Source organism: Arachis stenosperma, chromosome 10 (genome assembly GCF_014773155.1).
Source record: "Arachis stenosperma cultivar V10309 chromosome 10, arast.V10309.gnm1.PFL2, whole genome shotgun sequence".
Classification (NCBI taxonomy): Eukaryota; Viridiplantae; Streptophyta; class Magnoliopsida; order Fabales; family Fabaceae; genus Arachis; species Arachis stenosperma.
This window is the reverse complement of record NC_080386.1, coordinates 89,952,639-89,978,707: the sequence shown is the minus strand read 5'-3', so window position 1 is coordinate 89,978,707 and position 26,069 is coordinate 89,952,639. Positions and strand designations below refer to the sequence as shown.

The window sequence follows — 26,069 nt, the reverse complement described above, 5'->3', positions numbered from 1 at the left end:
TTCGAATTTGCTCTTGGATCTTCGGATATTCATCTTCTTTCAGATCAAATTTAACTTCCGGGATCACTGACCTTAGACCCATTATTTTGTGGTAATGGTCTGCATGTTCTTTGGTTAAGAACTTCTCTTGACTCCAAAGGTCTTTTGGAGCATTCTCTTTCTTGCCTCTTGAGTTGGTTTGTTTTCCTTTTGGGGCCATGATCTTGATGAGCCTTAACTTAGTGATCACAAAAAAACACACCAAACTTAGAGGTTTGCTTGTCCTCAAGCAAAAGAAAGGAAAGAGGAGAGAGAGGAGGAGAGCAAATTCGAATGGTCGGGAAGAGGAGTGTGGCCGAACATATATTTATAAGGAAGGGAGAGAGAGTTCGAAAATTTTGAAGAAGATTTGAGAAGATATGGGAAGAAATTGAGAGATATTTGAGTTTTTTTTTTTGAAGAAGAAGATTTGGAAAGGATTTGAAAGAGATTTGAAAAATGATTTTAAATTTGAAGATTTGAAGGTGAATGATGAAAGTTTGAAATGTATTAATGTAGGAAATTATGGATCAAAACAGGAAAGTTTGAAAAAAATTGAAGTGGAAAGCAAAATCTCTGTCTCCCACCTTTCTGGCGTTAAACGCCCAGAATGGTATCCATTCTGGAGTTTAACGCCCAAATGTTGGCCAATTTGGGCGTTAAACGCCAGAAACCCCTTCATCACTGGGCGTTTTGCTAAACGCCCAGGATGCTGCACACCTGGCGTTAAACGCCCAGAATGGTGCCCATTCTGGCGTTTAACGCCCAAAGTACCCCTTACTGGCATTTTTTTTGCCAGCAAGCTCCTTTTCTCTGCTTTTTGTACTGAATCCTTCTGTAACTCTATGAATTCCTTCAATTTTGATGATTGCCCTTTGAGAATGTGTATTAAACTTTGATTAAACAAAACAGATAACCTGCTAATGACTGGGTTGCCTCCCAGCAAGCGCTTCTTTAATGTCTTTAGCTGGACCTTCACTGAGAATCATTCAAGCCTCAGTTTTGAGCATCCTTGCTCAAAATTACTTTCAAGATAATGCTTGATCCTCTGTCCATTAACAATGAACTTTTTGTCTGAATTAGTATCCTGAAGCTCAACATATCCATATGGTGACACTCTTGTAATCACATATGGACCCCTCCATCGGGATTTAAGTTTTCCTGGGAACAGCGTAAGCCTAAAGTTGAAGAGCATAACTTTTTGTCCTGGTTCAAAGACTCTGGATGACAACTTCTTGTCATGCCACTTCTTTGCCTTTTCCTTATAAATTTTTGCATTTTCAAAGGCACTGAGTCTAAATTCATCTAGCTCATTTAGCTGGAGTAGTCTTTTTTCACCAGCTAACTTAGTGTCCAGGTTTAGGAATCTGGTTGCCCAGTAGGCTTTATGTTCCAGTTCCACGGGCAGATGATAGGCCTTGCCATACACAAGTTGCTATGGAGAGGTTCCTATTGGAGTCTTGAATGCTGTTTTATATGCCCACAGAGCATCATCCAAGCTCTTTGCCCAATCCTTTCTACGGGCAATTACAGTCCGTTATAGGATTCTTTTTAGCTCTCTGTTAGAGACTTCAGCTTGTCCATTTGTCTGTGGATGATACGGAGTTGCTACTTTGTGGATAATTCCATATCGGACCATAGCAGAGTACAGCTGTTTGTTGCAGAAATGAGTGCCTCCATCACTGATTAGGACTCTGGGAACACCAAATCTGCTGAAGATGTGTTTCTAGAGGAATTTCAGCACGGTCTTAGTATCATTAGTGGGTGTAGCATTTGCTTCTACCCATTTAGATACATAGTCCACTGCCACCAGAATGTAAGTGTTTGAGTATGATGGTGGGAATGGACCCATGAAGTCAATACCCCAAACATCAAACAATTCAATCTCTAAGATCCCTTGTTGAGGCATGGCGTATCCGTGAGGCAAGTTACCAGCTCTTTGGCAACTGTCACAGTTACGCACAAACTCTCGGGCATCTCTATAGAGAGTAGGCCAGTAGAAGCCACATTGGAGGACCTTAGTGGCTGTTCGCTCACTTCCGAAATGTCCCCCATACTGTGATCCATGGCAGTGCCATAGGATCCTTTGTGCTTCCTCTATGGGTACACATCTGCGGATCATTCCGTCTGCACATCTCTTAAAGAGATATGGCTCATCCCATAGGTAGTACTTGGCATCTGAAATTAATTTCTTTCTTTATACCCTGCTGTACTCCTGGGGTATGAACCTCACAGCTTTATAATTTGCAATATCTGCAAACCATGGAGCTTCCTGAATGGCAAAGAGTTGCTCATCTGGGAAAGTCTCAGAGATCTCAGTAGAAGGGAGGGACGCCCCAGCTACTAGTTCTATTCAGGACAGATGATCAGCTACTTGGTTCTCTGTCCCTTTTCTGTCTCTTATTTCTATATTAAACTCTTGCAGAAGCAACACCCATCTTATGAGCCTGGGTTTTGAATCCTGCTTTGTGAGTAAGTACTTAAGAGCAGCATGGTCAGTGTACACAATCACCTTTGATCCTACTAGATAGGATCTAAACTTTTCAATGGCATTGACCACTGCAAGTAACTCTTTTTCTGTGGTTGTGTAATTCTTCTGTGCATCATTTAAAACACGGCTGGCATAATAAATGACATGTAGAAGCTTGTTATGCCTCTATCCCAACACTGCACCAATGGCATGGTCACTGGCATCACACATTAGTTCGAATGGCAATGTCCAGTCTGGTGCAGAGATGACTAGTGTTGTGACCAGCTTAGCTTTCAGGGTCTCAAATGCCTGCAGACACTGTATGTCAAACACAAATGGTGTGTCAGCAGCTAGCAGGTTGCTCAGAGGTTTTGCAATTTTCGAAAAATCCTTTATAAATCTTCTGTAGAATCCTGCATGCCCCAGAAAGCTTCTGATTGCCTTAACATTGGCAGGTGGTGGTAATTTTTCAATTACCTCTACCTTTGCCTTATCCACCTCTATTCCCTTGCTTGAAATTTTGTGCCCAAGGACAATTCCTTCAGTCACCATAAAGTCACATTTCTCCCAGTTTAAAACCAGGTTAGTCTGTTGGCACCTTTTCAGGACAAGTGCTAGGTGGTTAAGACAGGAGCTGAATGAGTCTCCATATACTGAGAAGTCATCCATGAAAACTTCCAGGAATTTCTCCACCATATCAGAGAAGATGGATAGCATGCATCTCTGAAAAGTTGCAGGAGCATTACACAGACCAAAAGGCATTCTCCTGTAGGTAAACAGGCCAGAAGGGCAAGTGAATGCTGTTTTCTCTTGGTCCTGAGGATCTACTGCAATTTGGTTGTAACCTGAATAGCCATCCAAAAAGCAGTAATAATCATGACCAGCTAGTCTTTCTAGCATTTGCTCTATGAATGGTAAAGGAAAATGATCCTTTTTGGTGGCTGTATTGAGCCTTCTGTAGTCAATACACATACGCCACCCTGTAACTGTTCTTGTAGGAACCAGTTCATTTTTTTCATTATGAACCACTGTCATGCCTCCCTTCTTGGGGACAACTTGGACAGGGCTCACCCAAGGGCTATCAGAAATAGGATAAATAATCCCTTCAAAAATTCTTTTGTTCCTCTGGTTCTTCCTGATCAGGCTGAACATCCATGAAGATGTCCTCTAGCTCTGATTCTAGACTTTCAGTCATATTGATCTCTTCCACCAAAAAGTCAATAATGTTAGTGCCCATACAGTCATTTGGTGTGTCTGGATGCTGCATAGCTTTTACAGCATTCAACTTGAACTCATCCTCATTGACTCTCAGGGTTACTTCCCCTTTTTGTACGTCAATAAGAGTTCGTCCAGTTGGTAGGAAAGGTCTTCCTAAAATGAGAGTTGCACTCTTATGCTCCTCCATTTCCAGTACTACAAAGTCAGTTGGAAAGGCGAATGGCCCAACCTTGACAATCATGTCCTCAATTATGCCTGATGGATATTTAATGGAGCTATCAGCAAGTTGGAGACATATCCGGGTTGGTTTGACTTCTTCAGTCAACCCAAACTTTCTGATAGTGGATGTAGGTATTAGATTGATACTTGCTCCAAGGTCACACAGGGCTGTCTTGGTGCAAGCACCTTCTAATGTGCATGGTATCATAAAGCTTTCTGGATCTTGAAGCTTTTCTGGTAAGCTTTTCAGAATGACTGCACTGCATTCTTCAGTGAGAAACACTTTTTCAGTTTCCCTCCAATCCTTCTTATGACTTAAGATCTCTTTCATGAACTTAGCATAAGAAGGTATTTGCTCAAGTGCCTCTGCAAACAGAATCTTTATTTCAAGAGTCCTTAGAAAGTCTGCAAAGCGGGCAAATTGCTTATCCTGTTCCGCTTGGCGGAGTTTCTGACGATAAGGCATCTTGGCTTTATATTCCTCAACCTTAGTTGCTGCAGGTTTATTCCTTACAGAGGTGGTTGGAGAAGCCTTTTTAGAGGGGTTACTATCAGCACTCTCAGGTGTCTGATTCCCCATTGGCGTATGAACACCAGGATTGGGTAAAGAATGGGTGTTTAACGCCAACTTTTCCCCCTTTTCTGGCGTTTGAACGCCAGAACTGGGCAGGGAATGGGTGTTTAACGCCAGCTTCCCCTTTCTGGCGTTTGAACGCCAAGAGTATTCCTCTCTGGGCTCTTACTGTCCTCAGAGGGATTTTGGACAGTGGTTTGGTTATCCTCTGTCAATTGTTCCTTTATTGGCTTTTTGCTACTTTGAGTAGTGTTATTCAATGTCTTCCCACTCCTCAGTTGAACTGCTTGGCATTCTTCTGTTATCTGTTTAGATAACTGCTATTTTGCCTGATTCAACTGTGATTCTATGTTCTTGTTAGCAATTTTAGTTTCTTGGAGCATCTCTTTAAATTCTGCTAACTGTTTTGTCATCAGGTGTAATTGCTGATTAAGCTCAACCATCTGTTCTTGAGGATTAGGATCAGTGGCTACTGCCATAACTTCTTCTTTTGTAGAGAACTCATTGCTAGAGTACAGATGTTGATTTCTAGCAACAGTATCTATAAGCTCTTGAGCCTCTTCAATCGTCTTCCTCATATGTATAGATCCACCAGCTGAGTGGTCTAGAGACATCTGAGCTTTTTCTGTAAGCCCATAGTAGAAGATGTCTAACTGTACCCACTCTGAAAACATTTTAGAGGGCATTTTCTTAGCATACCTCTATACCTCTCCCAGGCATTATAAAGGGATTCATTATCCTTTTGTTTAAAGCCTTGGATGTCCAGCCTTAGCTGTGTCATCCTTTTTGGAGTGTAAAATTGATTCAGGAATTTGTCTGATAACTGTTTCCATGTCTTTATGCTTGTTGTAGGTTGGTTATTCAACCACCTCTTAGCTTGATCTTTTACAGCAAATGGAAATAGTAATAGTCTGTAGACATCCTGATCCACCTCTTTATCATGTACTGTGTCAGCAATTTGTAAAAATTGTGCCAGAAACTCAGTAGGTTCTTCCTGTGGAAGACCGGAATACTGGCAATTTTGCTGCACCATGATAATGAGTTGAGGATTTAGCTCAAAGCTGCTTGCTTTAATGGGAGGTATACAGATGCTACTCCCATATGCAGCTGTAATGGGGTTAGCATATGACACCAGAGTCCTTCTGGACTGCTCAATTCCACTTAGATCCATGATGGAGAAAGGGAATATGATATGGATTCACAAGTAATGTAGAATTTTTTTTTATTAAAGGTGACCGAAAAATTTAAAATAAAATAAAATAAAATTTCGAAAACTAAAAAAAATAAGGTCAAGACAAATTGAAAACTAAATCAATTAGTTAAAAAAAAAAGATTTTGGAATTAGCAATTGAAAAGATATGATTGAAAATTATCTTGAAAAAGATTTAATTTTTTGAAATGAGGAAAGAGAAAAACAACAAAATGACACCAAACTTAGAATTTTTAGAAAACCAGACACAAATTTTCGAAAACTTAAAGGAAAACACAAAGAAGACACCAAACTTAGAATTTTTAAGGATCAAGAAAGGACTAAGGACATGCAAATTCGAAAAATAAAATAAAACAAAAGTATGCAATTGACACCAAACTTAAAATATGAAACTAAACTCAAATAAAAGACTCTAAACCAACAAAAATAAAACAGTCCTAATCTAAGCAACAAGATGAACCGTCAGTTGTCCAAACTCGAACAATCCCCGGCAACGGCGCCAAAAACTTGGTGCACGAAATTGCAATCACACTTTTGCAATCCCGCACAACTAACCAGCAAGTGCACTGGGTCGTCCAAGTAATACCTTACGTGAGTAAGGGTCGATCCCACGGAGATTGTCGGCTTGAAGCAAGATATGGTTATCTTGTAACTCTTAGTCAGGATATCAATAATTATCAGGGTTGATTGAAAAAAAAATTAAAGAACCTGAAATAAGTACTTGTTTTGCAGTAATGGAGAACAGGTTGAGGTTTTGGAGATGCTCTATCTTCTGAATCTCTGCTTTCCTACTGTCTTCTTCTTTTTGCATGCAAGACTCCTTCCATGGCAAGCTGTATATAGGGTTTCACCGTTGTCAATGGCTACCTCCCATCCTCTCAGTGAAAATGTTCAATGCGCTCTGTCACAGCACGGCTAATCATCTGTTGGTTCTCAATCAGGTTAGAATAGAATCCAGTGATTCTTTTGCGTCTGTCACTAACGCCCAGCCTTCAGGAGTTTGAAGCTCGTCACAGTCATTCAATCATTGAATCCTACTCAGAATACCACAGACAAGGTTTAGACTTTCCAGATTCTCTTGAATGCCGCCATCAATTCTAGCTTATACCACGAAGATTCTGGTTAAGGGATCCAAGAGATCTACTCAATCTAAGGTAGAATGGAGGTGGTTGTCAGGCACACGTTCATAGGTGAGAATGATGATGAGTGTCACAGATCATCACATTCATCAGGTTTAGGAACGAGTGATATCTTAGAATAGAAGCAAGCATGATTGAATGAAAAACAGTAGTAATTGCATTAATCCATCAAGACACAGCAGAGCTCCTCACCCCCAACCATGGGGTTTAGAGACTCATGCCGTAGAAGATACAATGAGAAACGTGTAAAGTGTCATGAGTTAGAGATACAATATCAAAAGGTCCTATTAATAGTGAACTAGTAACCTAGGGTATACAGAAATGAGTAAATGACGTAAAAATCCACTTTCGGGGTCCACTTGGTGTGTGCTTGGGCTGAGCATTGAAACTTTCATGTGTAGAGACTTTTTCTGGAGTTAAACGCCAGCTTTTATGCCAGTTTGGGCGTTTAACTCCAATTTTTGTGCCAGTTCCGGCGTTAAACGCCGGGAATTTTGATGCTGATTTGCAATGCCGGTTTGGACCATCAAATCTCAGGCAAAGTATGGACTATTATACATTGCTGGAAAGCCCAGGATGTCTACTTTCCAATGCCGTTGAGAGCGCGCCAATTGGGCTTTTGTAACTCCAGAAAATCCACTTCGAGTGCAGGGAGGTCAGAATCCAACAGCATCTGCAGCCCTTTTCAGTCTCTGAATCAGATTTTTGCTCAGGTCCCTCAATTTCAGCCAGAAAATACCTGAAATCACAGAAAAACACACAAACTCATAGTAAAGTCCAGAAAAGTGAATTTTAACAAAAAACTAATAAAAATATAATAAAAACTAACTAAAACATACTAAAAACATACAAAAAACAATGCCAAAAAGCGTATAAATTATCCACTCATCACAACACTAAACGCCAGTTTTCCTTCCTTACTGGGCGTTTGAACACCCAGCTTTTTCTGTGTAATTCCTCTGCTGTATGTTCTGAATCTTCAATTCTCTGTATTATTGACTTGAAAAGACATAAATTAAAATTTTTTTGAATTTTTAATGATGAGGAATAATCAAAATGAAACTAAGATCAAATAAACAATGCATGCAAGACACCAAACTTAGAAGTTTGTATGCTATTGACACTAACGAATTGAGAATGCATATGAAAAACAACAAAACACTCAAGACGAGAATTTAAAGATCAGAACAAGGAAATCATCAAGAATAACTTGAAGATCAATGAAGAACACAATGCATGCAATTTTTTGAAAATTAGATGAATGCAATTGACACCAAACTTAAAATTAGACACTAGACTCAAACAAGAAACATAAAACATTTTTTTATTTTAAGATTTTATAAAAAATTTTTGTATTTTTGAAAAATTTTCGAAAAGTAAAAAGCTTAAACATAAAATAAAATTACCTAATCTAAGCAACAAGATGAACAGTCAGTTGTACAAACTCAAACAATCCCCGGCAACGGCGCCAAAAACTTGGTGTACGAAATTGTGATCATCAATGGCGCCATCAACATGGTATGCTCAATTGCAATCTCAACTCTTTATCACAACTTCGCACAACTAACCAGCAAGTGCACTGGGTCATCCAAGTAATAAACCTTACGCGAGTAAGGGTCGATCCCACGGAGATTGTTGGTATGAAGCAAGCTATGGTCATCTTGTAAATCTCAGTCAGGCGGATTCAAATGGTTTTGGAGGATTGATAACTAAAAGATGAATAAATCATAAAATAAAGATAGAGATACTTATGTAATTCATTGGTGAGAATTTCAGATAAGCGTATGGAGATGCTTTGTCCCTTCCGTCTCTCTGCTTTTCTACTGTCTTCATCCAATCCTTCTTACTCCTTTCCATGGCAAGCTGTATGTTGGGCATCACCGTTGTCAATGGCTACAGTCCTGTCCTCTCAGTGAAAATGTTCAACGCGCTCTGTCACAGCACGGCTATTCATCTGTCGGTTCTCGATCATGTCGGAATAGAGTCCAGTGATTCTTTTGCGTCTGTCACTAACGCCCCATAATCGTGAGTTTGAAGCTCGTCACAGTCATTCAATTCCTGAATCCTACTCGGAATACCACAGACAAGCTTTAGACTTTCCGGATTCTCAAGAATGCCGCCATCAATTCTAGCTTATACCACGAAGATTCTGATTAAGGAATCCAAGAGATAAACATTCAAGCCTTGTTTGCATGTAGAACGGAGGTGGTTGTCAGGCACGCGTTCATAAGTGAAAATGATGATGAGCATCACATAATCATCACATTCATCATGTTCTTGGGTGCGAATGAATATCTTAGAACAAGAATAAGCTGAATTGAATGGAAAATAGTAGTAATTGCATTAATACTCAAGGTACAGCAGAGCTCCACACCTTAATCTATGGTGTGTAGAAACTCCACCGTTGAAAATAAATAAGTGATAATGGTGATCATTGGCTTCGGCCCCAGAGAGGGAACCAGAAGAACCAAGATGAAAATACAATAGCAAAAGGTCCTATTTATAGAGAACTAGTAGCTTAAGGTTTACAAAAATGAGTAAATGACGTAAAAATCCACTTCCGGGCCCACTTGGTGTGTGCTTGGGCTGAGCATTGAAGCTTCCATGTGTAGAGACTTTTCTTGGAGTTAAACGCCAGCTTTTGTGCCAGTTTGGGCGTTTTACTCCCACTTCTGTGCCAGTTCCGGCGTTAAACGCCGGGAATTCTTGAGCTGATTTGGAACGCCGATTTGGGCCATCAAATCTCGGGCAAAGTATAGACTATTATATATTGTTGGAAAGCCCAGAATGTCTACTTTTCAACGCAATTGATAGCGCGCCACTTAGGCTTCTGTAGCTCTAGAAAATCCACTTCGAATGCAGGGAGGTCAGAATCCAACAGCATCTGCAGTCCTTTTTCAGCCTCTGAATCAGATTTTTGCTCAAGTCCCTCAATTTCAGCCAGAAAATACCTGAAATCACAGAAAGACACACAAACTCATAGTAAAGGCCAGAAAAGTGAATTTTAAATAAAAACTAATAAAAATATAATAAAAACTAACTAAAACATACTAAAAACATACTAAAAACTATGCCAAAAAGCGTATAAATTATCCGCTCATCAGTGCCAATAATTTTGCCAAATCAGAGTGCAACTTTGTTATTTTGTTTTCCAGGATTGTAAGCACTTCAATCTGCCTGAGCTTTTCAGTTTGGATTTTCTCAAGTTATTTTTCATATTCTCCCCGCTCGGTGTCAATTGGGACAAATTTTTGGATAAGAAGATGTTGCTCTTGTTGGGCTGCGGCCAGAGGCTTGGCTGGAGTGGCTCAATTTTGGTGAACAATGGTAAGTTGTTCTTGAATCTGAGCCAATTCTGCCTCGAGTCTTGCTTCTTCTTGATCATGGAAAGCTTGAATAGAAATAGCATGGGAGATCTTGAGAGCAAACTCTTCACGGGAAACTTGGATTGGTTGAGCAACTGCAAGACAGTTTTCTATTTTAGATTTGGCTATAGCTTCTTCAGTTTCGGTTTTTTAGAGTTGAAATTGAGATGCAACACTTTCATTGAGAAGTTGTTGGAATTCTTGGATTGAGCCAGAATGTGGTGTGTTAGTTGGCAATACAAAGGAGGAATTCAAGCAATCTTCCAGAAGTTTGTTGAGAATGGGGTCATTAACCCATGTGATAGGTGGATGATCCTAGAGTTTGATGAGTGATCGAAGTTGTTCCCGAGTGTTGAAATCTAATTCGATTGGAGGCTTCGATGTAATAGGCCTTGAGACTGCTGGTATAGGCACTGGCACTTTGTTTTCTTGGATGATTTTGTTTAAAACAGAAGTCAAGTCCTCCAAAGTAGCACTAGTTGGAGTGGAAAGAACATTCAATGTCCTTGGCTTTAGTCATAGAGGAGTCTGGAGTGTCGGATTAGGTTGTAACTTGATGAGCGGATAATTTATACGCTTTTTGACATTGTTTTTAGGTAGTTTTTAGTATGATCTAGTTACTTTTAGGGATGTTTTCATTAGTTTTTATGCTAAATTCACATTTCTGGACTTCACTATGAGTTTTGTGTGTTTTTCTATGATTTCAGGTAATTTCTAGCTGAAATTGAGGGACCTGAGCAAAACTCTGATAAGAAGGCTGACAAAGGACTGCTGATGCTGTTGGATTCTGACCTCCCTGCACTCGAAATAGATTTTCTGGAGCTACAAAACTCCAAATGGTGCGCTCTTAATGGCGTTGGAAAGTAGACATCCAAAGCTTTCCAGAAATATATAATAGTCTATACTTTATTCGTAATTAGATGACGTAAACTAGCACTCAACGCCAGTTCCATGCTGCATTCTAGAGTCAAACGCCAGAAACACGTCACAAACCAGAGTTGAACGCCCAAAACACGTTACAACTTGGCGTTCAACTCCAAGAGAAGCCTCAGCTCGTGGATAGATCAAGCTCAGCCCAAGCACACACCAAGTGGGCCCCGAAAGTGAATTTCTGCATTAATTACTTACTTCTGTAAACCCTAGTAGCTAGTCTAGTAGAAATAGGACTTTTTACTATTATATTTACATCCTGGATTGTATTTTTGATCCTGTGATCACGTTTTGGGGGCTGGCTATTCGGCCATACCTGAACCTTCATCACTTATGTACTTTCAACGGTGGAGTTTCTACACACCATAGATTAAGGGTGTGGAGCTCTGCTGTACCTCGAGCTTCAATGCAATTACTACTATTTTCTATTCAATTCGACTTATTCTTATTCTAAGATATTCGTTGCACTTCAACATGATGAATGTGATGATCCGTGACACTCATCATCATTCTCACCTATGAACGCGTGACTGACAACCACTTCCGTTCTACCTTAGACCGGGCGCATATCTCTTGGATTCCTTAATCAGAATCTTCGTGGTATAAGCCAGAATTGATGGCGGCATTCATGGGAATCCAGAAAGTCTAACCTTGTCTGTGGTATTACGAGTAGGATTTTGGGATTGAATGACTGTGACGAGCTTCAAACTCGCGATTGTTGGGCATGATGACAAACGCAAAAGAATCAAGGGATTCTTTTCCAACATGATCGAGAACCGACAGATGATTAGCTGGGCTGTGACAGAGCATTTGTACCATTTTCACTGAGAGGATGGGATGTAGCCATTGACAACAGTGATGCCCTACATATAGCTTGCCATGGAAAAGAGTAAGAAGGATTGGATGAAAGCAGTAGGAAAGTAGAGATTCAGAAGGAACACAGCACGTCCATGCACTTATATGAAATTTCCACCATTGAATTACATGAGTAACTCTATCTTTATTTTCTGTTTTATTTATTTACTATTCGAAAACTCCATAACATTTATTATCCGCCTAACTGAGATTTACAAGATGACCATAGCTTGCTTCATACCAACAATCTCTGTAGGATTGACCCTTACTCACGTAAGGTATTACTTGGACGACCCAGTACACTTGCTGGTTAGTTGTGCGGAGTTGTGACAAAGTGTGATTCACGTTTGAGAGCACCAAGCCTTTGGAGCCATTGTTGATGATCACAATTTCGTCCACCAAGTTTTTTGCGCTGTTGCCTGGGATTTTTCGAGTATGGACAACTGACGGTTCATTTTGTTACTCAAATTAGGTAATTTTCTTTTTATTTCCTTTTCAAAAAAGTTTTCAAAAATCTTTCAAAAATTTTCTTTATTTTCGTTTTTCTAAAGAATATTTTCGAAAAAAAATAATAAAATACGCAAAAAAATCATAAAATCAAAAATATTTTGTGTTTCTTGTTTGAGTTTTGAGTCAATTTTTAAGTTTGGTGTCAATTGCATATTCATATTGTTCTTGCATTTTTTTCGAAAAACTCATGCATTCATGGTGTTCTTCATGATCTTCAAGTTGTTCTTGGTAAGCCTTCTTGTTTGATCTTGATGTTTTCTTGTTTTGTATTTTTGTTGTTTATCATATGCATTTTTCGTTTGTTAGTGTCCATGCATTAAAGATTTCTAAGTTTGGTGTCTTGCATGTTTTCTTTGCATCAAAAATATTTTCAAAAATATGTTCTTGATATTCATCATGATCTTCAAAGTGTTCTTGGTGTTCATCTTGACATTCATAGTGTTCTTGCATGCATCATATGTTTTGATTCATAATTTTCATGTTGTGAGTCATTTTTATATTTTTCTCTCTCATAATTAAAAATTCAAAAATAAAAAAAATATCTTTTCCTTAATTTTCTCATAATTTTCGAAAATTTGAGTTGACTTAGTAAAAAATTTTTAAAACTAGTTGTTTTTTACAAGTCAAGTTAAATTTTCAATTTTAAAAAAAAATCCTATCTTTTCAAAACTTTTTTCAAAAATCAAATCTTTTTCATTTTTATCTTATGATTTTTGAAAATTTAAAAATATTTTTCAAAAATATTTTTCTTAATTTTATTTTTATTTTCGAAAATTATGCTAACAATTAATGTGATTGATTCAAAAATTTGAAGTTTGTTACTTTCTTATTAAGAAAGGTTCAATCTTTAAATTCTAGAATCTTATCTTTTAGTTTTTTTTAGTTAAGTAATTAATTTTAATTTTAAAAATTAAATCTATCTTATCTTATCTTTTATATCATATCTTTTTCAAAATTTTATCTTTTTTCAAAAATTTGATTTTAAAATATCTTTTCTAACTTCTTATCTTCTTATCTTTTCAAATCTTTTTCAACTAACTATTTGACTTTTTGTTTGTTTCTTATCTTTTTCAAAACCACCTAACTACTTTTTCCTCTCTAATTTTCGAAAATATCTCATCTCTTTTTCAAAAATTCTTTTTAATTAATTAATTGTTGTAAATTTTAATTTTAATTTTATCTTCCCTTTTATTTTAAAAAATCATTAACTACTTTTCAAAATTAATTTTTGAATTCTCTCTCTCTCATCTTCTTCTATTTATTTATTTATTTACTAACACTTCTCTTCACCTATCTTCAGCTCCAATCACTGCTTCTATCCTCACCCTTGTGTTTGGATTCTTCTTCACTTTTATTCCTTTCTTCTTCTACTAATAATAAGGATCCTCTTTACTGTGAGATAAAGGATTCCTCTTCTTTTCTTGTTCTCTTCTCTTTCATATGAGCAGGAACAAGGAAAAAGGCACTATTGTTGACGCTGATCCTGAACCTGAAAGGACTCTGAAGAGGACTAAGAGAAGCTAAATTACAACAATCAAGAGGCAACCTTTCTGAAATTTTTGAACAAGAGAAGGAGATGGCAGCCGAACCCAACAACAATAATGCAAGGAGGATGCTTGGTGATTTTACTAAACCCACGTCTAAGTTTGATGGAAGAAGCATCTCAATTCCTGCCATTGGAGCAAACAATTTTGAGCTAAAACCTCAATTAGTTGCTTTAATGCAACGGAACTGCAAGTTTTATGGACTTCCATCAGAAGATCCCTAGAGCATGAAGTAGATCCTGAAGTCTACAGGCTCATGCTTTTCCCTTTTGCTGTAAGAGACAGAGCTAGAATATGGTTGGACTCACAACCTAAAGATAGCCTAGACTCCTGGGATAAGCTGGTCACGAACTTCTTGGATATATACTTTCCTCCTCAAAAGCTGAGCAAGCTTAGAGTAGATGTTCAGACCTTCAAGCAAAAAGATGGTGAATCCCTCTATGAAGCTTGGGAAAGATACAAGCAGATGACCAAAAAGTGTCCTTCTGACATGTTTTCAGAATGGACCATATTAGATATATTCTATTATGGTCTATCTGAGTTTTCCAAGATGTCATTGGACCATTTTGCAGGTGGATCCATTCACCTAAAGAAAATGCCTGCAGAAGCTCAAGAACTTATTGACATGGTTGCAAATAACCAATTTATGTACACTTCTGAGAGGAATTCCGTGAATAATGGGACGCCTCAGAGGAAGGGAGTTCTTGAAATTGATGCTCTGAATGCCATATTGGCTCAGAACAAAGTGTTGACTCAGCAAGTCAACATGATTTCTCAAAGTCTGAATGGATGGCAAAATGCATCCAACAGTACTAAAGAGACGGCTTCTGAAGAAGTTTATGATCCTGAGAATTCTACAATAGCAGAGGTAAATTACATGGGTGAACCTTATGGAAACACCTATAATTCATCATGGAGAAATCATCCAAATTTCTCATGGAAGGATCAACAAAAGCCTCAACAAGGCTTTAATAATGGTGGAAGAAACAGGCTCAACAATAACAAGCCTTTTCCATCATCTTCTCAGCAACAGACAGAGAATTCTGAGCAGAGCCCCTCTAATTTAGCAAACTTAGTCTCTGATCTGTCAAAGGCCACTTTAAGTTTCATGAGTGAGACAAGATCCTCCATTAGAAATTTGGAGGCACAAGTGGGCCAGCTAAGTAAGAAAGTAACTGAAACTCGTCCTAATACTCTCCCAAGCAATACTGAAGAGAACCCAAAGAGAGAGTGCAAGGCCATTGACATAGTCAATATGGCCGAATGCAAGGAGGAGAAGGAGAACGAAAATCCTTGTGAGGAAGACCTCCTGGGACATCTCTCGACCAAGAAGGAGATCCCTATTGAGGACCTAAAGGAATCTGAGGCTCATATAGAGACCATAGAGATCCCATTAAACCTCCTTCTGCCATTCATGAGCTCTGAAAACTATTCTTCCTCTGAAGAGGATGAAGATGTAATTGGAGAGCAAGTTGCTCAATACTTAGGAGCTATCATGAAGCTGAATGCCAAGTTGTTTGGTAATGAGACTTGGGAAGGTGAACCTCACTTGCTCATTAGTGAACTAGATACATGGGTTCAGAAAACTTTACCTCAAAAGAGACAAGATCTTGGAAAATTCTTAATACCCTGTACCATAGGCACCATGACCTTTAACAAGGCTTTGTGTGACCTAGGGTCAAGCATAAACCTTATGCCACTCTCTGTAATAGAGAAGCTAGGGATCATTGAGGTACAGCCTGCCATATTCTCATTACAAATGGCAGACAAGTCAGTAAGACAAGCTTATGGATTGGTAGAGGACGTATTAGTAAAGGTTGAAGGCCTTTACATCCCTGCTGATTTCATAATCTTAGACACTAGGAAGGAGGAGGATGAATGCATCATCCTTGGGAGACCTTTCCTAGCCACAGCAGGAGCTGTGATTGATGTTGACAGAGGAGAGCTAGTCCTTCAATTGAATAGGGACTACCTTGTGTTTAAAGCTCAAGGATCTTCCACTGCAACCATGGAGAGGAAGCATGAAAAGCTTCTCTCAGTACAGTGTCAAACAGAGCCCCCACAGTCAAACTCTAAGTTTGGTGTTGGGAGGCCACAACCAAACTCTAAGTTTGGTGTTGAACCCCCATATCCAAACTCTAAGTTTGGTGTTGGGAGTTCACAACATTGACCTGATCACCTTTGTGGCTCTAAGAGAGCCCACTGTCAAGCTAGTGACATTAAAGGAGCGCTTATTGGGAGGCAACCCAATTTTTATTTATCTAATTTTATTTTTATTTTATTGTTATTTTGTGTTTTATTAGGTTCATGATCATGTGGAGTCACGAAAAAAATATTAAAATTAAAAACAGAATCTAAAACAGCAGAAGAAAATTCACACCCTGGAGGAAGGACTTACTGGCATTTAAATGCCAGTAAGGAGCATCTGGCTGGCGTTCAACGCCAGAACAGAGCATGGATCTGGCGCTGAACGCCAGAAACAAGCATGGAACTGGCGTTCAACGCTAGAAACATGCTACAATTGGGCGTTGAACGCCCAGATTGAGCATCACTTCGGCGTTTAAATGCCAGAATTGTATGCAAAGGCATTCTACATGCCTAATTGGTGCAGGAATGTAAATCCTTGACACCTCAGGATCTGTGAACCCCACAGGATCCCCACCTACCTCACCCTCTCTCTCTCCATTCATGGTCATCCCTTCTGTTTTTCATTCACCACTCACATCTATCCACTCTTCCTCATACACCCCACCTAACTTCAAAATTCAAATTCTGTTTCCCACCCAATCCCACCCATATAGCCGAATACACACATCCCTCTATCTTCTCCATATCTTCTTCTTATTCTTCATCTTTTCTTTCTTCTCTTGCTCGACGACGAGCAATTTTCTAAGTTTGGTGTGGTAAAAGCATAGCTTTTTGTTTTTCCATAACCATTGATGGCACCTAAGGCCAGAGAATCCTCAAAAAAAAAAGAAAAGGGAAGACAAAAGCTTCCACCTCTGAGTCATGGGTGATGGAAAGACTCATCTAAAGGGTTTATAGCTCAGTGGTAGAACATTTGACTGCAAATCAAGAGATCCCTGAGATACCTCAGGGGATAAATTGTCCTCCACACAATTATTGGGAGCAACTAAAGGATAGGAGCACCAAAATTACTAGGGATCATGCAACAGAAGCAAGGAAGAGACATAGAGGAGCTCAAAGAGCACCATTGGTTCTTCAAGAAGGCGCCACCCTCACTAAGGTAGACTCATTCCTTGTTCTTATTTCTCTGTTTTTCGATTTTTATGCTTCATGTTTATTTATGTTTTGTGTCTCTACTTCATGATCATTAGTATTTAGTAACTATGTCTTAAAGCTATGAATAATTCCATGAATCCTTCACCTCTCTTAAATGAAAAATATTTTTCAAAGGAACAAGAAGTACATGAGTTTCGAATTTATCCTTGAATTTAGTTTAATTATATTGATGTGGTGACAATACTTTTTGTTCTCTGAATGAATGCTTGAACAGTGCATATTTTTTATCTTGTTGTTTATGAATGTTAAAATTGTTGGCTCTTGAAAGAATGATGAATAAAGAGAAATGTTATTGATGATCTGAAAAATCATAAAATTGATTCTTGAAGCAAGAAAAAGCAGTGAATAGCAAAAGCTTGCGAAAAAAAAGTGGCGAAAAAAAAATAGAAAGAAAAAGAAAAAGCAAGCAGAAAAAGCCAATAGCCCTTAAAACCAAAAGGCAAGGGTTAAAAGGATCCAAGGCTTTGAGCATCAATGGATAGGAGGGCCCAAGGAAATAAATCTAGGCCTAAGCGGCTAAATCAAGCTGTCCCTAACCATGTGCTTGTGTCATGAAAGTCCAAGTGAAAAGCTTGAGACTGAGTGGTTAAAGTTGTGATCCAAAGCAAAAAGGGTGTGCTTAAGAGCTCTGGACACCTCTAACTTGGGACTCTAGCAAAGCTGAGTCACAATCTGAAAAGGTTCACCCAGTTATGTGTCTGTGGCATTTATGTATCCGGTGGTAATACTGGAAAACAAAGTGCTTAGGGCCACGGCCAAGACTCATAAAAGTAGCTGTGTTCAAGAATCAACATACTTAACTAGGAGAATCAATTAACACTATCTGAACTCTGAGTTCCTAGAGATGCCAATCATTCTAAACTTCAAGGGATAAAGTGAGATGCCAAAACTATTCAGAAGCAAAAAGCTACAAGTTCCGCTCATCTAATTAGAATTAATATTCATTGATATTTTGGAATTCATAGTATATTCTCTTCTTTTTATCCTATTTGATTTTCAGTTGCTTGGGGACAAGCCACAATTTAAGTTTGGTATTGTGATGAGCGGATAATTTATACGCTTTTTGACATTATTTTTAGGTAGCTTTTAGTATGATTTAGTTACTTTTAGGGATGTTTTCATTGGTTTTTATGCTAAATTCACATTTCTGGACTTTACTATGAGTTTGTGTATTTTTCTGTGATTTCAGGTAATTTTTGGCTGAAATTGAGGGACCTGAGCAAAACTCTGATAAGAAGGACTGCTGATGCTGTTGGATTCTGACCTCCCTGCACTCGAAATTGATTTTCTGGAGCTACAGAACTCCAAATGGCGCGCTCTTAATGGCTTTGGAGAGTAGACATCCAGAGATTTCCAGCAATATATAATAGTCCATACTTTATTCGTAATTAGATGACGTAAACTGGCGCTCAACACCAGCTCTATGCTGTATTCTGGTGTCAAATGCCAGAAACACGTCACAAACCAGAGTTGAACGCCCAAAACACGTTACAACTTGGCGTTCAACTCCAAGAGAAGCCTCAGCTCGTGGATAGATCAAGCTCAACCCAAGCACACACCAAGTGGGCCCCGGAAGTGAATTTCTGCATTAATTACTTACTTCTGTAAACCCTAGTAGCTAGTCTAGTATAAATAGGACTTTTTACTATTATATTTACATCCTGGATTGTATTTTTGATCCTGTGATCATGTTTTGGAGGCTGGCCATTCGGCCATGCCTGAACCTTCATCACTTATGTATTTTCAACGGTGGAGTTTCTACACACCATAGATTAAGGGTGTGGAGCTCTGCTGTACCTCGAGCTTCAATGCAATTACTACTATTTTCTATTCAATTCAACTTATTCTTATTCTAAGATATTCGTTGCACTTCAACATGATGAATGTGATGATCCGTGACACTCATCATCATTCTCACCTATGAACGCGTGACTGACAACCACTTCCGTTCTACCTTAGACCGGGCGCATATCTCTTGGATTCCTTAATCAGAATCTTCGTGGTATAAGCTAGAATTGATGGCGGCATTCATGGGAATCCGGAAAGTCTAACCTTGTCTATGGTATTCCGAGTAGGATTCCGGATTTGAATGACTATGACGAGCTTCAAACTCACGATTGTTGGGCGTGATGACAAACGCAAAAGAATCAAGGGATTCTATTCCAACATGATCGAGAACCGACAGATGATTAGCCGTGTTGTGACAGAGCATTTGACCATTTCTACTGAGAGGATGGGATGTAGCCATTGACAATGGTGATGCCCTACATACAGCTTGCCATGGAAAGGAGTAAGAAGGATTGGATGAAAGCAGTAGGAAAGCAGAGATTTAGAAGGAACACAGCACCTCCATGCACTTATCTAAAATTCCCACCATTGAATTACATGAGTAACTCTATCTTTATTTTTTGTTTTATTTATTTACTATTCGAAAACTCCATAACATTTATTATCCGCCTAACTGAGATTTACAAGATGACCATAGCTTGCTTCATACCAACAATCTCTGTGGGATCGACCCTTACTCACGTAAGGTATTACTTGGACGACCCAGTACACTTGCTGGTTAGTTGTATGGAGTTGTGACAAAGTGTGATTCACGTTTGAGAGTACCAAGCCTTTGGAGCCATTGTTGATGATCACAATTTCGTCCATCATAACTCTGGAGGGGTTTCTAAAATTTTGGATCGAGAAGAGTCTGAATTAGTGGTGTCAGCAGCCTTAGAAGCAGAATCGGAATCTGGGACTACTTGGTTCTCTTCAGTAAAAGCAGCTTGATTATTTGGTGAAATTGATTCGATTTTGTGGGTTTCTTCTAGAGAGTGTTGCAAAGGATTTGTTGTTGAATCAATCACATGTGTTGTATGAGAAACAGGTGAAAAAGCGGCTGGAATTGTTTGAGTGGGTCGTATGAATTGAATGGAGTCATGTGATGTACATTTTTCTTGACCTTGTTATTGTGGCAGAATTGATTGGTCAAGAATCCCAGCAGTCGATGTCGAGTGGGCAACATTGACAGGCTAATGTAGAAGGTACACAGTTACAAGTTTGAAATTTATTTTTAAATTAAAGTATGATGTGTGTAGAGATAATAGTATTACCTGAGAGAGGCTGAATCTTAATACTAGCTGAGAACCAGGATCAGAATCGGCTGTATCTTCCGATGGAGAAGAGACAGTAATAGCATCTTTATTGGTTAGCTCACTTTCATCAGCGCTCTCACTCGATATTAGTAGTACTAACTGATAAGAGATTCAGAATTGAGTATAGATAAGAATATATAACTTATAGGATTTTTAAGTTAAAGTGGAAAATTCAAAATTATAACCCTTCGAGAAGTTCTGGTAGGTGTTCTTCTACTCTTGGATGGTGGTGGTCGAGCAGTGTCGGCTTTCCCTTTTTGAGTTCTTTTTGGAGAACTCTCAGCGACAGGGGCAGTTCGAATCACAGCTTGTTGAATCTCTTCCAAGGTACGAGTGTACCTGGAATAATAAGCAGTCCACCATTCAAAACAAGATTTGGTGATATAGAAGCTGCGATCATACACCACGAAATTGAAACGGTCCCTGCGTTGTTGATTCTTTAAGAGGCAAGAATTAAAATCCTCATGAGTAGTCAAAATAATATGGCAGAAAAGATCATCATTTCGAGGTTGTGGTGTTGGAATGGCTTGAGAAAATTCTGATTGCCTGGATGTCAAATGTGGGGCATACAAGGTAATTTTGAAATTTTCTTTCTTATGCAAAGGTAACCCTATTGGTATTACTTGTAGAGCCAACATATTTGCCTAACTTCGATTTGCAAGTTCATTCTCTTCATTAGTATCAGGGAAGAGTAAACGCTCTAACCAAGCAGGGCAACCGTTGCGACGCAAGAAATGGGTGAAATTGAGTTGATCATTGTCGAAATCTTTACAAGTATGGAAAAGAGAGAAAATAGCCCAAAACTTATCTTCTTCTGATTCGGTGTCTGGAAAATTGGGCTTGAATTCAAACAATCGAAAGCCATCAATGTATTGCTTATCAGTATTGCCACTTTCAGATTTTGTCATGAAATTTTCAAAAACGGCATTGAGCCATAGTTGAAGAAGCCATAAGGGACCCTCTGTGCTGATGATCTTGTTGTCTCGAAGGTCACAGACAAATTGACCAAGTTCTTTAAAAATATGTCCTAGAAGAAACTTGGCCAAATTGAGGGTTTTTCCTTCGTGGAGAAGAGTAGCTAAAGGAAGATACAATTTTGACATTTGGACACTTCGAAAACAGAATAAGACAGCATTTAACCAATAAAACAGGAAGGCATCATGTTCATTGTCAGTAATTTTCGCACCTTCTGCGCCCATGTTGTGGGCGATAAAGTCACTGTAAGAATTGGTTAAAACCACATTATAGTGCCGCTTTGATTGGATGTCAGGAGTACAATCTGGAAAATTGATTGGGAGCCCAGTAATAGCAGCCACATGCAGAAGAGACATTCCGATCATTCCACATGGAAGGTGGAAGTTGTTGGTTGTTCTATTCCAGAAACAGGTTACGGCCCCAATCATCCAAGGGTATGTGGTAAGCGAGAAATGGGAGAGCCTTAGTAATTCATGAATTCTTAAAGCTTTCCAGTCGGCGCTTCTAGTGGGTTCAAGACGTCGATACCAAGCTGTAAAATCGTATCCCCGAGGGTTAATTTTTGGATTGTTCCTGAAGGATTTTTGATTGATAAAATGGGAGATGTTAAAGGCTTGGTTCATCAGTAAATCTTCTCCTCCAGCACTTGGAAAGTAAGAGAGTTTCCTATTTGCATTCTCCAGAGATTCAATCGGTCCGAGAAAGCAATGCGTATCAGTATCGATTGTAAAGGGATTAAGATTCTGGTATCATTAGGTTACAAGTGAGGATCATCAATGACTTCATCATGGACTTGATTGAGAATGTGAAGAGCTGGCGGTGGTGGCGGTGCTATCTCATGACCTTTACCCTTGTCTTGGGTGGTAGTTTGGGAAGAAGAGCCAGCCATTATCAGAAAGAGAAAGAGAGAATAAAGTTGGAGACTTTGTGAAGAGTTTCTCAATGTAAGAAAAACTTAGAGAATGATGAGGTTCAAGAGATTTGGACAAACGAGAGAATGAGAAATTTAAAGCATTACTGTAGCCGTTACTGTTGAAGTGAATAGTGGTAACTTCACGAGGAAGATGAAGTGGTAGAGAGAGAAAGCGTAAGTCTCGGGAGACATGTCGAGTGAATCAGTAGTAATGTGGTTTAAATGACAGTTATTCCAAATTTAAAAAACTGACGTCTTTTGGATTAAGTGCTTTATTTATCGATAATATTATCGAAAGCAACCACATTAATCCAGGGGGCAATTTGTTGATCGAAAAAATATTTTCGATATAAATGAGTTGAATCGAAGAAGTAAAGTGCAATTTCTCGAGAAGACACGTGCGTGAGTATGTGGTTAAAAGTATTAAGGCCTATTGGATTTCGATTGATTGAATAAGTTAAATTGAGTCGAAGACTTGATTCGAGAAATTGAGTAAAGTTTTTCGAACAAGCTGATCGAATAGTGGTGGAAGCATGAAAGTTTATGACTTTTATCACACGAGGAAAATATGGGAAATGTCTACAATCACGCAGTGGGAATGGTTACCAAGAGTGATTGTATTTCAAATTTGTAATTTTTCATTTATTGTAATTAATTGTAATCAAATTAACCGTTATGTAAGATAGTCTATAAATACTGTGAAGTGTTAGGGAATAAGGGTTGGGACTTTTACTCAGAAAAAATACTCTAGCACTCTCACATCCCAGCGAGTTCCTGAGTTTGCGATCGAGTTACATTTTCTGTAGGGTTCCTTCCATCTTCTTTTTTCTTTTAATTTATTTTACTGTAAAGTTAACATTTCAATTAATCATATTTACTAGTGTTCTCTACTTTCTCTGTTTAATTTATCTTTCTGCATTTTATCGTTTAAGTTAAGAATCCTTTGATTTAATTAAAGGCATTTTCATTGTCTTCTTTTAATTCTGATGCAAACCCTTTTCATTTACCATGTATTTAGTTTTCGAAAACTTTAATTTATAAGTTTCATTCGTTAATTTACAAATTTGCTTTATCTTTATTTCCAAATTCTGTCTAATCGAAGACGCATTAATGTACTTCTAGAAAACTGGTACTCGCACAGAGGAGTAAGTTTCGCTCCGAGATTACTAGATATCGAATCATTATCGATTTGCTAAAAATTGACAAAACAACAATATATTATTGGATATCATCAACACTCATGGCTTCGCATGCCCCCAAATTTAATTCATTCTTCGGTGATGCTCTCTAGACTCGGTTGCCAAATCTCAGAAGACCATGCTTTCTTAGGTGATCCCCTACAGTCATTTCGTGGCGAATCTTGCATCCTTCTGCTAGTTAGCATATTGTCACATAATAAACCACCACTTTTGTACTTAACATTTGTATTTGAATTTCTTACGGCTGATACAATTTGTGGCTTCTCGCTCTTGTTTCGAGAATCATGTTTGCATATAGATTTATTTGAATTATTCCTGAAGATACAGCAAGTATGGATAATGCCATCATCTTCCTCAATAAATTAGTATAATTGATTTAGTTCAATAAATTATAAAAAAATAAATGTAAAAAAAAAGAAATAAAAAAAATGAAATTATAAAAATGTGTAGTCATTAAAAAAAATAAAAAATTCTCTTTTACTTTTTTATTTATTAATTATTAATTTATTATAATTAATTTCACAATATTTATTATATATTATTCATCTTATAAATTAATACAATTAATTATTGATATCAATTATCGATAATTAATTTTAATTGATATATAAGTCATTTCACTATACTTTCTAAATAAATAATTAAAAATGCACGTCTCAATTTTTTGTTAACGTAGAATAAAATAAAATACATAAATTGAGTAAATATAAATCTGAAAATTATAAAATTTTATTAACAACTCAAATAAATTAGTACCATAAAACTAAATTTAATGTCTATTTTAAAAATAATTACTGACCTTTTGTTCTTTTAATTATTAATAATTCACTACAAGAATATGGCCGATTAGCTACCACGAAAAGAGTCGTAAAATCATCGCTAATCTGACGCAAAATATAATTTGTGACAAATTAGCTACCGCCTAGCAACTAATGCTTTCCTCGCTAATTACAAGTCGCAGATCAGTGAGGCAAATACAACAGTCGCTATTTCATCGGAAAGTTTTTTAGCTACCGAATAGATAGTTGAAAATCCATCACTAAAGTAAAAGCTAATTCCATAGAAGAAATAGACTAAACGGTAGTCGCTAATTAGCGACAAACTCTACTACAGCAGACTAGTCGCTAAATGCAAGCTAACTTTGTAGACAAAATAAAAAGCTTAGTTGATGCTAATTAGCAAAGAATTTTTCCGAACCTAACTCGTTGCAAGTTGTCCGCTAATATGATCGCAAATTTGTCGCGTTTTGTAGCAAATCTATAGCTAATCTTTGAAAATCCTTAATCAAATTTGTAGGAATTTTGTCGCTAAACCAAAGCTATTCTAAATGAGAAAGTAGAGTTATGAAGTAGTCGCTAACTTGCTAGGAAATAATATGTAATCAATTAGTTGCAATACTATCGCAAAATGTCATCGCAATTTCCTTTTAAACTAATAACAAATCGATAAATATCTCATAAATGTTTCAGTTGCAATAGAGTTCTTAATTTGTCACCATCATCAACAGCGAGTATGTCGCTAATTTTTCTGTAATAATTATTCTAAATAATTTCTTTAAATAATAAAAATTATCTATTAACAAAATATAGATGTAAAGACAGTTGTAACTTATTCAGCCAAGAACCAAGTCTGTAGAAAAACCTTGCATAGATTTGTCTCTTATTTTCAGTTAATACTTAATACATCAAATTCTTGTTCATGGAGAAACGTCACATTAAAGTTTTACCCTCAAGATAGAAATGTGAGGAGGAAAAGATCAACTGAAAGGCCAAAGTACAAGTACTGCAGGTAATTTTAGTGAAGGTATGCCTCGATTTGCAAGGTAAGGAATGGAGCTACTGGAATTACTTGAACTATAGCCATTTTCCACTACTTTCAAATGGTCAACATTCATGTTAGAACTTTTCTTGATCTTCTTTTCTTGAATCTGTTCAACTCTCACATGAGGGGAGAAATGTCAGAACTTTTCTTGATCTTCTTTCTTGAATCTGTTCAACTCTCACATGAGGGGAGAAAATAGAAAAGAATAAGTTTATGTCAAAAGCTATTCACTCTAATAACCAAATATCAAAAACAAAAAATAAAAACTCATGGTCAAAAAAAGGCTCATGGTGGAAAAAAGAAACCACATAGACATAAATACCAGATAACAAAATCTATAGAATATTTGAGCTGAGACTCCAATGCCAAGTTATAGGAATCTATTCCAAAACAAGGAGCTGGAGCAATAATGATTTATTCAAAGATATCCAAAGCCTAATGTCTAACAAGAGTGTCATTCAACTCTTTGTCAGTTTAGATAAATAACACGAAATTTGTCGCATATCATAGAAAATTTAGTGAATGCATAGAACTGACAGGACCTAGAAAATTCCAACCATCTAAAAGATGCCAATTAAATATTAAATATATAAATAAATTGAAATACTCTCAGAGCTAAAACAATCATATTGTTATAAAATTTCATAAGACAAAAATACATAA

The 26,069-nt window shown here is 37.7% G+C and overlaps 1 non-coding gene across 1 annotated transcript; it reads right to left on the bottom strand.

Annotated features, from left to right (window-relative positions):
* Positions 1 to 14,440: 14,440 nt before the first annotated feature.
* LOC130958846 (small nucleolar RNA R71) lies at positions 14,441 to 14,544 on the bottom strand. The gene has a single exon (XR_009077948.1). It is a non-coding gene; the product is annotated as a small nucleolar RNA R71 (small nucleolar RNA).
* Positions 14,545 to 26,069: the final 11,525 nt, after the last annotated feature.